Raw genomic sequence first — 14,261 nt, 5'->3', positions numbered from 1 at the left:
GTATGATGAAATGAATCAGCTGTAAGTACACATATATCCCCTCTCTACCACTCCCTCACCCCACCCCACCAGCTCATCACAGATGCTGAACTGAGCCCCCTGTGCTACAGAGCAGTTTTCCGCAAGCTATGTCACACACGGTAGTGTATACATGTTGCTGCTACTCTCTCAATTCATCCCATCCTCCCCTTCCCAAACTCAATGTATCCATTCTCTATGTCTGTGTCTCTATTCCTGCCCTGCAAATAGCTTCATCTTTATCATTTTTCTGGAGTTTTATAGTTAGGAACAGAGCAAGCTCACATTTTATAGACGTGAAATTGGTGAACATAGGTTTGTGTCTGTGTAGAAAAAGCTTTGGTAAGGTGTGCTCCAAACTGGCTAGAGAGATGGTACTAAGAGGTGGAGCTAACTGAAACATTTACTTTCCTGCTTCATATCCTTCTTTAATTTTTTTTACAATTGCATTGTAGTGAACAATGTAATTATCAACTGCCTTGCAGTTATAGGTAGCAGATAAGCTGTCATTTAAAAAATGCTTTAAAATGAGCATGTGTGTTAATATGGCAATTCAGCCTCCAACAATATGGCAATTCAGCCTCCAACTGCTTATCTTAAGGAAATAGATATGAACCAGTATAAAGAGTTAGTCCCAAAGAGCTTTGTCACAAAGGTGCATTAACCCTAAACTGTGACCAACTGGAATCTCCAATGATGAGGCTCCTATTTAAGTGGCAACGTGGCCATATCAGAAAATAGAATGTAGCAGAGAATTTCAATATGCAAAATATCAGGACTACCCTGGCAATCCAGCGGTTAAGACTCTGCCTTCCACTACAGAGGGTGCAGGTTCCATCCCTGGTCAAAGAACTAAGTTCCCCACGTGCTAAGGGGTGCTGTCCAAAAAAATCTTTTTTAATATGCAAAAAGATTTTCCCATCTATTATGTGAAATAGTGTGCTGAATGAATGATTCAAAAAATTGAATGATTCAATTTTTGTAAATATATGAATGAGAACATAGATATATTAGGGGTGAGGATATTTAAAAATTGCTAGCAGCAATTCCCTCTGCATGGGGTATTTGTGGGTGACTTTTATGTTCTCTGTTGTTCTTCTCTAATCTTTAAATTATCTGCAGGCAACTTGCACTCATGTAATAAGAAGAAGACAACAAGGAAGGCTATTTTTTGAGAAGATGAGATGAAATGAGCCCCTTTCCATCTTCACAGATCAGGGTTCCTCCCACTCAGTACTACTGACATTTGGGGCCAGATGAGTCTTGTTTTTAAGGATGGTCCTGTGCATTGTAGGATGTTTAGGGACATCCCAGGCCTCTACCTATTATATGCCAGCAACACCTCCATCAAAAATATCTCTAGGGCTTCCTTGGTGGCTTAGTGGTAAAGAATCCAAGTGCCAACGCAGGAGACATGGGTTCGATCCCAGGGTTAGGAGAGATCCCACATGCTGCAAAGCAGCTAAGCCCGAGCATCACAACTACCGACCCTGTGCTCTAGAACTCACACGCCACAACTGCTGAAGCCTGAGTGCCCTAGAGTCTGTGCTCCGCAACAAGAGAGCCCACTGCAATGAGTCCACGCATCGCAACCAGAGAGCAGCCCCCGTTTGCCACAACTAGAGAAAGCATATGCACAGCAACAAAGATGCAGTATAGCCAAAATTAAATAAATAAATAAATGAAAGCATAAAAAAATTTTTAATGTCTCCAGACATTGCCAAATGTCCTCTGGAGGGGGGCAAACCCCTCAATCCAGCTGACTGCCACTGACTGTTTCTATATGCCCACCCACCCACACACGCTCTCCTTGGTTCTCTGATCCCTGAGCTGGCTCTCACAGGTGACCTGGGATACTGCAAGGGACAAGAGTGACACAGGGATTATTTGACTCCTTCCCCATCAGCAGAGCCTCGCTGCCAAGTCTTTCACCTGTCCGGGGCCTCCTAGCAGCTGCTCTTAGCAGAAACCTGAGCTCCTCTTCTCGGCTGCGGCTGGCAACAGAGGCTGGGCAGGCAGGTGCATCCAGACCCGTAGAGGCACAGTGCGGATGAGCCATGGGTGGAGCTCTGGGGACCGGGTGGGCTGGGCAAAAAGCAGAAAGTCTGACCACAGCTTAGGAAATCTTACCCTTGTGAAACCAGAGACCCTTGGATACTTAGAAGTTGGCTATATTCCTCAGCAACGTTCAACACTTGGTTGACTAGATATGTGGTGCTTGGTGTCTTAACCATGGATTGCTTCAATCATTGCATGTCTGCGTGCTTAGTCGTTTCAGTCCTGTCTGACTTTTTGCCACCCTGTGGACTGTAGCCTACCAGGCTCCTCTGTCCATGGAATTCTCCAGGCAAGAATACTGGAGTGGGTTGCCATGCCCTCCTCCAGAGGATCTTCCTGACCCAGGGACCCAACCTGTGTCTCTTAGGTCTCCTGCATTGGCAGGTGTGTTCTTCATCACTAGTGCCACCTGGGAAACCCACCTGGCATGGTAGATGCTCAATAAGTGTGTGCCAGATGAATGAAATGAATTAGACTCCATCAGACAAATTCCATCTATGAAACAACTTTTGGACTTCCCTTGTGGTCCAGTGGTTAAGACTTGGTGTTCCCAATGCAGGGGGCACAGGTTCAAACCCCAGTTGTGGAACTAAGCTCCTACATGCCATGCAGTACAACCTTAAAAAAAAAAAAAAAAAAAAAACTTTTCTGCTCTCTTCAAACATCATGGAAGACAATTACAGCTGGTTGAGACAGGAACACCAAATGCAATATGTGATTCTGACTACACCCCAGATTGGAAAAGGAAAGGGCTCTAACAAACACAATGCTGACTGTTGGAGAAATTTGAATATGGATTACATATATTGGATAATAACATCAACTCGATGTTAAATTGCATGAATTTGTTGTATGATTATGTAAGAGGATGGCCTTTTTCTTAGAGGTGCCAAATCCTCTGGAGCTTGGTGACAATGCAAGATGTATCTATTAAAATGTGAACAACATAATGTGAGGTGGAGCAATGGGTACCCAAAAGGTCATGGTACCAGTCTTATAACCTTTGATATTCTTTTCAAAAGAAAAAGGGGAAATCTAATATATGGAACTACTCTGTAGTTACAAGAAACAAATGACTGATAACACACAACAACTTGAATAAATCTTCAAAAAATGATGTTGAGTAAAGAAAGCCACTCCCCAAAGCTTACACATTGTGTGCATTCCTCTAACGGACCTTCTTGAAATCACAAAACTGGAGAAACAGGAGACGTATCAGTGTTTGCCAGGGGTTTAGAGGGTTGAATTAAGGGGATCCCACGGCAGTTCAGTGGTTAAGATCCCACACCTCTAATGCAGGAGACACAGGTTTGATCCCTGGTTGGGGAACTAAGATTCCACATGCTGAGCCAAAAAAAGGATGGAGTAGAAGGAAATTGGGGGTGGCTTTAAAAGATCAACAGGAGGGCCCCCCCACAGTGTCAGAAGTGTTCAGTGTCAATTTTCTGGATATACATCTATAGTTTTGCAAGATGTAATCATTGGGTAGAGGACACCCCAGATGCTGCTCTGTTTCTAGAACTGCATATGAGCCTACAATTATCACAAAATTAAGTTTCACAAACGGTATATAATACTATCTAAAAATTTTAGGACTTACCTGGTGGTCCAGTAGCTAAGACTCTGAACTCCCAATTCAGGGGACCCAGGTTTGACTCCTGGTCAGGGAACTGGATCCCACACATCTCAACTAAAGATCCTGTATGCCGCAACTGGAAGAAGAAAAAAAAAAAAAAGATTCTGCATGCTGCAACTAAGATTCTGTGCAGTCAAATAAATAAATGTTTCCTTAAAAAATAAAAATTTCTGGGCCCTTACCATGTCCCCAGAACTGGTTAAGCATTTGACACGTGAGTTTAAAAATATATGCACCACAACCTGTCCAACTTAGTGACTGAACAACAACAAACCTGTTGGTGGGGGTGAGGGGGGGTTTCGTGTCACTGTGTCCATTTCACAGAAGCAGAAATAGTTTCTGAGGCACAATGGGAGCTTTTTGAGCAGAAGGAAATCATATCAGAATCTCTGGAGGTGTTGGAGGGGGGGATGTGAAGGCTCACAAAAGACTATAATATCTATCATAAAGATAATTAACATCACATGCATACATGCTTAGTCACTCAGTCATATCCAACTCTTTGGGACCCCATGGCCTGTTAGTCTGCCGGACTCCTCTGTCCATGGGATTCTCCAGGCAAGAATACTGGAGTGGGTAGCCATTCCATTCTTCAGGGGATCTTCCCAATCCAAGGATCGAACCCAGGTCTCCTGAACTGGCAGGTGGGTTCTTTAGCACTGAATCACCAGGGAAGCCTTTAATTATCATCATGGTCACTTTCATTTCTTAAGTGGTGACTACATGCCTGACACTGTTTATGCGCCCTCCCTATGGTAACTCATTTTATTCTCACTGTATCCTGAGGAGGCTGATTCTATTAAAAAGAACAATAGCTCTGTTTTGCAGATGAGCAAACTGAGGCACGGAATTTATCCTGAGGGCAATAGGCAGCAGTGGAAGAGCTTAGAGCAGGGGAAGAACATAATCAACCTTGTAAGACTGTACGACTTGGGTGACTCTGACTACAGACACTTTTCTCCTGGATGAGGGTCAGCTCATTCCTCTTTGTCCCAGTGCCTGGGTTCCTGAGGCACTGTTTATAATGAACTGGTGGGATTTTTAGGGCTTCCCTGGTGGCTCAGATGGTAAAGAATCTGCCTCCAAAGAGAGAGACCTGGGTTTGATCCCTGGATTGGGAAGATCCCCTAGAGAAGGGAATGCAACCCACTCCAGTATTCTTGCCTGGAGAATTCCATGGACAGAGAAACCTGGAGAGCTATAGTTCATGGAGTTGCAAAGAATTGGACATGACTGAGCAACTAACACTTTCATTTTTTCACAGCACCCAGATTTACTGCTGGGGAACACTTCCTTCCCTAGATGTTGGGTCTTGGATGGGTTGTCAATCCACACATCCCACTCAAGCAGGGGACAGTTTCATGAATCTGAGCCAATTAGCAGAAATTTCTCAGAATTTTCCCCTGAGTGGGAGGAGGGCAGGATGAATAATACCTTTGCTGCATTATTCAGTCAACCATGGTGACCAAAGCTCCCTCAAGGGGACATCCATTGATTCCTGCTCCGCAGATCCCCAGAACTGCTCTGGGTCCTATATTCAGCCAACCCTGTGAACAACCCATTTCTTCTGTGGGGCTCACTGGTGTGGCTTCTGTTGCTGGCAACCAGAGCTCCTCCATTGAAACTCCACCTGGAAGGAAGAACTCCTGTGTTTCCTCTCCAGGACTGCTCTTAATACTTCAATTCTGACACCAAAATGTGCAGATTTTACCACACACAAAATGGTCCTCAGAGACCAGTTGGGTGCCCTGAATTCAACTTAACTCTGACACAAACCCTGAGATAGCATCAGACCCCACAGGTTGAGGACCCAATCCCAAAAGACTGCCCTCTGCCTTCAGATGCTAATTGAAAGTCCTGGCCATTATCACCTGGGCCTCTGACTGACCAGCTTATAAATAAGGCCCCCTCAATGCCTTTTTCAGGTTAAGTAATTTGCTAGAGTGACTCACAGAACTCAGGGAACTGTTTTGCTTAGTTTACTTACTAGATGACACATGTATTATGAAAAAATGCAACAGTCAGATGGAGGAGATGCACAGGGCAAGGTATGGAGGAGGGGAGGGACTTCTGTGCCCTCTCTGGGGTGTGCTGCTCGCCCAGCATCTCCACGTGGTCATCAACCTGCAAGTTCTCCAGACTCATAGAGATTTTTATGGAGGTTTCATTATGTAGGTAAAACTGATAAAATTGTTGGCTACTGGAATAACACCCATTTCACTTTTAATTGCTCTTACCATTTAGGAAATTCCAAGGGTTTTAGCAGCTCTGTGCCAGGAACAGGGGGAAAGACCAAAGGTATCTATGTCTGTATCTGTTATTGTTGTTCAGTCGCTCAGTCGTGTCCAGCTCTTTGTGACCCCATGGACTGCAGCATGTCAAGCCTTCCGGTCCTTCACCATCTCCCAGAGCTTGCTCAAACTCATGTCCATTGAATTGGTGATGCCACCCAACCATCTCATCCTCTGTCATCCCCTTCTCCTCCTGCCCTCAATCTTTCCCAGCATCAGGGTCTTTTCCAACGAGTCAGCTCTTCGAATCAGGTGGCCAAAATATTGGAGCTTCAGCTTTAGCATCAGTCCTTCCAATGAATATTCACGGTTAATTTCCTTTAGGATTGACTGGTTTGATTTCCTTGCAGTCCAAGGGACTCTCAAGAGTCTTCTCCAACACCACAGTTCAAAAAACCATAGCTTTGACTATACAGACCAGTAGATATCTGTATCTATCTTATGATAAATCAGAATATCAGGACTTCTCTGGCTGTCCAGGGGTTAGGACTCAGTGCTAACCCAATGCAAGAAGAGCAGATCTGATCCTTAGTCAAGGAAATAAGATCCCACATGCCAGCGGCACAGCCAAAAATTTTTTTTTAAATTTTTAAAATAAATCACAATATCATACCACTCCAACAGACTTTTCCAACAGCTTTCCTCTCTGCCTTTTATCCCATAATCATCTTGGTATCCTTCCACATGACCCTAAAGCTTTGGGGTGAACTTATAATGCCTATCTTATGACCAATACGTTGATTGTTTGAGTCTCCCTGTCCTTAATCACTCTTTGTCCTTCAAGCCTTTCAAATTCACCTGGCAAGACCTTGATGCAAAATGCACCCAACTGCCACACTCATTAGCATTAAAAAAAAGAAGAAGAAAGAAAAGTAAATAGCAAGCAGAGTCTTCCCTAGCTGTTCAGTCGTTAAGACTCTACACTTCCACTGCAGGGGACACAAGTTCTACACATGGTTGGGGAATTAAAATCCCTCTGCCACATGGTGCAGCCAAAAAATAAAGTACAAATAAATAATAAAATTAATCTCCCCCCAAAAAAGAAAGAAAATAGCAAAAGTTGGCAAGGATGTAAGAAGTTGGGCCCCTTGTGCACTGTTGGTGGTAATATAAAATGGTAAAGCCTCTGTGGAAAACTGTATGCACAGTATGTAGGTTCTTCAAAAACGCTCAAAATAGAATTACCAGATGATTCAGCAGTCCTACTTCTGGGTATATATCCAAAAGAACTGAAAGCAGAATCTCAAAGACATGTTTTCACATGTTCCTAGCAGCATTACTCACAATAGTCAAAAGGTGGAAGCAACCCAAGTGTACACTGAGAGATGAATGGATAGACAAAATGTGAGCCATCCCTTAAAATGGAATATTATTCAGCTTTTTCAAAGGAAGGAATTCTAACACACACTACAACAGGGATGAACCTTGAAAACATTATGCTAAGTAAAATAAACCAGACAATAAAGAATATTGTAGGATTCCATTTATTATACATAGGTTCCTATAATAGTCAAATTAATAGAGACAGAAAGTAGATTAGAGGTTAGGGTTCCTCCTCAGTAGGGACTAAGGAGAAAGGTGAATGGGGAGCTTTTGCTTCTGTTTGGGGGTGATAAGAAAGTTCTAGAAATAGTGGTGGTGGCTGTACCACATTTTGAATGTACTAAATGCCACTGAAATGTACACTTAAACTGGTTAAAAAGGCAAATTTTGTGTTGCATATATTTTACCATAATAAGTATACACACACATAAACTAATGAGATGTCATCTCCGTGATTAGGTTATACTATAAAAGACTCTGGCTTCCCATCTTGCTAGCAAACTGCTTCTTGTCTCCTGGGCTAATGTGCTTTAATGAAGCAATCAACTGTGTTGCAGAGACCCACACGGCAAAGAACTGACAGCCACCTCCAGTCAACAGCCCTCTAGGAACTGAGTCTTGCCCATAACAACATGAATTAGAAGTGGATCCTTCCCCAGTCAAATCTCAGATGAGACCACAGTCCTGCACAACACCTTGAGTTCAGCGGGAAAGCCTCTAAGGCAGAGAACCCAGCCAAGTCACATGCAAATTTCTGACCCACGGACACTGTGAGATGATACATATTGTTGTTCTCAGCCACTAAGTTTGGGGTAATTTGTTACACAACAATGGCTAATACACTATCATTATTATTACTTTTATTGTTATCATTAGCTTAATTTTATAAAGTGAAGAATTATATGGGCTTTAATAGGCACACCCTTGAAGGATGGAGTCCCTGCCTCCTGGCTAGATGTTTGCCCCATTCGGAGCCTCAGTTTCTTCATCTGTAAAATGGGATTAATATGGGCAGGTAATGAGGATGAGATGCAGGTGATATGCTTAGCTGAGGCCCTCCAGGTGGGAGTCGTCAGGTGCACGGGCTCCTGTGATGAGAATAATGATTGGGGGCACAGAGACGTCTCATCTCTGCCTTGTCTGGTGTCACCCCTCTGAATACAGGATATGAGGCTGGAGGGCTTTCAGCAACTGTGCGCTTGTTAATGCAGGATTTGTGCCTCTCCATTCTGCCTATATACCCTGTCTGCGCATGGGGGAGTCCGTGGCAAGGGTTCTGCGTGTCCCCTGGCTCCATCTGCGACCTTGAAACTGCTGGGTCCATCGTTATAGACGACGCGTTCCCAGGAGCCTAAGGGCGACTGGGCTGCGGGGAGGTAGGGGTAGGACTGGGCCTGGAGAGAGCTGGGGGAGAGAGGTAGCTCGCTTCGCTCTTCGGATCCCCCCTCCTCGCCTCCTGTGAGTCTCGAGACCCTCAGCACAGCCACTTCTTCCTGGCTCTTGGCAGAGAGGGCAAGCGGCAGGCGTTGCCTTGGCAACGCCGGGATGCCCAGCAACAAGTCCGTGGCGGGTGTCACGTGCCTGGCGCAGACCAATCTGAGCGTCCGCCGGGAAGCAGGTCAGTTTGGGCCAAAGTCCGCCTCCCTCCGTCCTCCCTCCCCCGCCTGCCGCTCGGAGCTAATTACCGTAATTGCTGTGGGAGAGCTCCCGAGTGCGCGGGGGCTGGGGCTGGGGGCTGGGCAGGCCCCGAGAGGTTGAGCATGCAGGGCAGAGAAGCAGGACCTTCTTACTTCAGCAACCTCACCTTTGCCTCCATAATTGTCATCAAAGCGCTCATTAAGCGCCTACTGTGTACAAACTACTGTAAGGGAGGAGGGCCAGCGCGCTAGCGGTGAGGGTGGGGAACCCTAGCCTTTTGCTTGAGTATTTCCGAGTTTGGGGGCGCGAATCAGATCAATGGGTTTGATTCCTAAAATTCGTGGTCTCACGGAACTGTTCGATGGCGGTTGACTGTACTGAATCACACACAAACCCCCACCTCCCACCCACCCTCCGCTGAGTTTCGATTTCCTTCTGTATGAAAAATATGGAAAATACGCTTTTGAAGGGAGTGTATACAGATTCAGTTCTGGATAGACAGGTTCGAATCCCATTGCTTCCATTTAGCGTTGTGTGACTCCCTTAACCACTCTGAGCCTCTGATTCCCCATCAATTAAAAAGCAAGTTGGAAAATCCCAGTATCTATTCATGGGGATTTTAAGTATCATTGAGAGAATGTATGGGAGGCACATAGTAAGCATTCAGTAAAAGGAAACTATTCATCATGGTTCCAGCTTTCAGTTATGGTCTGTGAGACCTTCCAAATGTCATTCAATGGCTCTGAATTCAGTTTCTTCCATAGATAAAATGAAGGGATTGGATAAGGGACCTCATGGCGAGTTGGCTGCCACTGAAGTTCATTTCTCTGAATAATTCTTTTTAAAAGAGCCAAATCAGAGGTTTTCAACGTTAAACACTCCTATGGGCATTTGAGCTTTCCATTCTTCAACTAGCTGATCTCTTGTTTCCAGTTCTTTGCTTTGTTCAGTCTTTCATCAACAAGCATTAGTTGAGCCCCTGCTGTGTACTGGGCTCTGCTGCGGGTTTGAATCCTCGGCCTCATTACAGAGTTTGAGGCTCCACAGACCTACTCTGTCATGGACCACAGGGAATGACCCGGGATTTCAGTGGACGGGAGGGCATGGATCTGGCCTGCTCTCAGTTTCTCCGGGGCTGGTTTCCGCTCCAGGCCTTTGCACCCTCTGACTGGTCAACCCTTGTGTTTTCCTGCACAGATAGCACGGAGGGGCCTCCTGAAACATGCTTATCTCTTCTTTTGCCTCAGCTTTGGTGCACTCCCCTCCACCACTGTGGCAGTCAGGAATTCTGTTCCTGTCCCCTCCTCCACGGCCACTAGGACGCTAGGTCAGGCAGTTAGAGCAAGGGCAGTTGTGGGGAGGGCTGTGTGGGAAATTTTTTCCATACAGTTCCTGAAACATGTTCAAAAGCTGAGAAAGGAGAAGACAGCATTACTTCAGGGTCTTTCCAGGACTCAGGACTGAAGCGGAAACCAGGTCTTTACTGACTGGGCTATACAGCTCGACTCAGCAGCCCAAGAACCCACCTTCAGAGACTGGGGGCTGGTCCCACTCCAGACACAAACAGCAACCAGAGAATGTGGCCACGCAGGTGGACTCTGGATCCAAACGGCAGCTCTCCCTTCTTCCCTGCCCTGTGCGCTTGGGCAAGTGTCTCAACCTCTATATCTGCCTCTATCTTTGGGAAAAGAGGCTACGAGCAGAGAGCTTGGTAGGTTAACATGAGGATGAGATGAAGCAGAAAGATCCCACAACTACCAGGTGCTCAGTAAATAGAAAATTGGTTTTGAACACAGGAGGATACCAAGAGAGGAGCCATTCAAAGGAATGGCAAGATGACATATGGTGGAGACATCCAGCCCCAGCGTCACCCTCGGGTGTGACAATGAGCTAGCCATCTAGTGGCTCTGTGCTTCCCTCTCCCCTCGTCTTTCAGACAGGGACAAAACTCCAAGTTCTGGCCACCTGGAAGGCAAGGATGTGAGATCAGAGCAGCTAACCACCTGAGAAGGGTTCTGGCAAGTTCTGGAAGGCCCACAGCATCCCTCACAAATATCTATTGTAGCCCACTGTTTTCCAGACATTGTATTTAGTGCTAGGACTACAAAGAACTATGGGAGAGCCAAGGAAAAGAGCACCTGAGAGAGGGCGGGGAAAGCTGGATTCTAGTCCTGGCTGCTGTCCTGACATACTGTGTGAGCTGGAGAAAGCTCCTTTCCCTCTCTGGGCCTCCTCAAAATGAGCGGCAGGGGGTCTCTGCATTAGGAAGACCTCCCTTCAGGTCCCTCCTTTGCTCCCTACTTCCTCGGTGTCCTTGGAAGGATCTCTCCACTTCTCTGAACCTCAGTTTCCACTTCTGAAAAAAGGCGATTCAGTAATTATGCAGCAGGGTGACTGAGAGGAGAAAATTCGATCATTCATTCATTCACTTAATGGCTATAAATTCTGAGCACTGGAAAATACACACTGGGGTGAAAATGGGCAAGATCAGCTGGCCCAGTGGTTAAGAATCTGCCTCGCAATGCAGAGGACACAAGTTCAGTCTCTGGTCAGAGAGCTCGGGTCCCACATGCAGCAGAGCAGCAGAGCCCACACGCCCTGAAGCTTGTGTGCCACAACTAGAGAGTCTGCGCACCACGACAGAAGATCCCATGTGCTGCAACTAAAACCCAATGCAAATAAATAAATTTTTTTTTTAAGAATAACAAAATGGGCAAGATCCTGGCCCTTATAAAGCTCTAAGCATATAGTTAATAACAGATAAATGAGCACTAGTATCATTGTGATTGGACTTCCCAGGTGGTTCAGTTGTAAAGAACTACCTGTCAATGCAGGAGATGCCAGTTTGATTGCTGGGTTGTTAAGATTCCCTGGAGAAGGAAATGGCAACCCACTCTAGTATTCTCGCCTGGGAAATCCCATGGACAGAGAAGCCTGGCAGGTTACAGTCCATGGGGTCACAAAGAGTTGGACATGACTGAGTGACTAAGCACGCACACACACATCATACATTTATTATATATAAAGTGTGCAGTGTTTGACACACAATAGATGCTCAGGAAACCCTAGGTAATATTATTACAGTAGTTTCCAGGACACACACAGCAAGCTGTTTCCCTCTGTCACAGGGTCTGAAGTTTAAACTGCCTGACCTTTGGGGTGATTCTCCCTTGAGGGGATGGGGGCGGAATGAGACCTTCATGAGGGATTCCCCGGTGGCCTCAGGTGGGGAGGGCGACCTGTGTGTGGTCCTGTTTGTGCACACTGTCCCTTCTGGATAAAGGCTTCCATTAATCTCCCCCTGCCTGGACTTCAGGGTCAGGTTTCGGGGCCCCAGGCGGATGTTGTCCAGAGTAGCCCTGTTTCCTTAATCCTCGGGGCTCCAGAGCCTGTCCTTAGAAGAGAGAACAGCGGGCCCGCTGAGGCCACCATCTGTGCAGTCTTGGTTTGTAAATGCTCATGAGGGTGGCAGGAAGGAGGTCTCTATAGTAACGGCTGAGGAAGGGGCTGTGTGTGCGCGTGTGCCTCACTGTGCTTGTGTGTGTGCCTGAGTGTGTGTGTGTAAGGCAGGGGACAGGGAGCAAGAATCATCCCAGATCCTTAACCCTTACTCTGAAACCTTTATTTCTGCCGTGATGAGCTATTAATTAATTCTCACTGCTGGCTTATTATCCCCAGAGATAATGAGCTACTCCTGTTCCTAACTGGAGTCTCCCGGGGAACGTTTTCTAAAGAGATTCATCCATTTCTGCCCACCTGCACCTGCCTGGGACACATGCAAATGGTGAGGATCCCAGGGACCCAGGGGGCTCAGGCAGAACAAAGGGGGCTCAGCTCCGTGAAGCTGAGATTCCCAGCGAGCTGACAAGGGCAGAGCTCCAATGAGCAAGGGCACAGTAAGTGATTTTTAAATGCCAGCTATGGTGAATTATGGAAGGTGGAATGCAGCCTCCCGAGGTGCCAGTGTTTGCAAGGAAAAGTGGCCCCATCTCTTTGAATGGACCTGTCAGACTGAAAGGCAGGCTCAGAGAGCTAAGAGGAGAAACCAGGGGTCCTGACTCCATGTGCAGAGTCCAGATTCTCCCCTGACCTTTGCATATGCTGTTTCCCCCATCAGGAATGCACTTCCTGCAACTTCACCTAGCTTGCTCCTCCTCAGCCTAAGGGTTTAGACAGTGGGGCAACCTCCAGGAAGCCCTCCTTGATTTATTCTTCCTTCCTTGGCCTGAATGGGGGCAGGTGACTCCTCTGAGTTCCCACAATGCCCAAGTCTCCTCCATCACAGCTTTGTTCATTTGGAGCTGTAACAGCCTGGGACTGTCTCTCTTAGACGTTTTGTCAAAGAGTATGTCTTATTCTTCCACACATACTAGTAAGTAAAAAAGAGCATTTTGCAAGGTTTGAATAGAATGCTTCCTTAGATGTTAAAAAAAAAAAAAAATAGGAGAAGGGACTTCCCGGGTCGTCCAGTGGCTAAGACTCTGAGCTCCCAAAGCACGGGGGCCCAGGTTTAATCTCTGGTCAGGGAACTAGGTCTCACAAGCTGCAACTAAAGATCCCGCATGCAACTAAGACCTAACACAGCCAAATAATATTTTTTTTTTTTAAAGAAGGGAATGTGCAGGGGCAGTGGAGAGGATTTTGAGCTTTGGAACCAAGAATCAGAGCTATATTCAAATTCTTGCTCACTTGGTTTCTGGGTGGCCTTGCATTAGTTTCTTAGCTACTCTGAGATTCAGTTTCTTCATCAGTAAATTGGGAACAACAATGGTAGCTATCTTATGGGGTTGTTCCAAGGCCTTAGAAATACTTGGCATTTAGAATGTTTGGCGCAGAATCCTGCACAAAGTAAAAGCTTGAGGAGGGAGAGGAAGAAAGGTGGGGGAGGCTTTTCTGTGTGATCTACTCCTTTCCTGAGTGACCAGACCCCTGGTCACCTCTCTCTGATTATATCTCCTAATACCACACTTGGTCATCCTCCAACACATCCATCAGGACCTGTTCCCCTGCCCCCAGGGCTTTTACAACTGTTCCTTCAGTCCCATGTTTATCCTTTAAATTTCTCCACAGCTGCTACTTTATTTTACAAATAAAGTTTTATTGGCACATAGTCAGACTCATCCAGTTATATATTCTTCAAGGCTGCTTTTGAGCAACAACAGCAGAGGGGAGTAGCCACGAGGGAGACCGGCTGGCTTGCAAAGCTGAAAATATTTACTTTCTGGCCCTTTACAGAAAAGTTTGCTGACTGCTGTGCTATCACAAACCCCTGGTCTGTTTTTTTTCATAGCAGTCAT

Source organism: Odocoileus virginianus, chromosome 3, assembly GCF_023699985.2.
Source record: "Odocoileus virginianus isolate 20LAN1187 ecotype Illinois chromosome 3, Ovbor_1.2, whole genome shotgun sequence".
Lineage (NCBI taxonomy): Eukaryota > Metazoa > Chordata > Mammalia > Artiodactyla > Cervidae > Odocoileus > Odocoileus virginianus.
Note: the sequence above shows the minus strand (reverse complement) of the source record.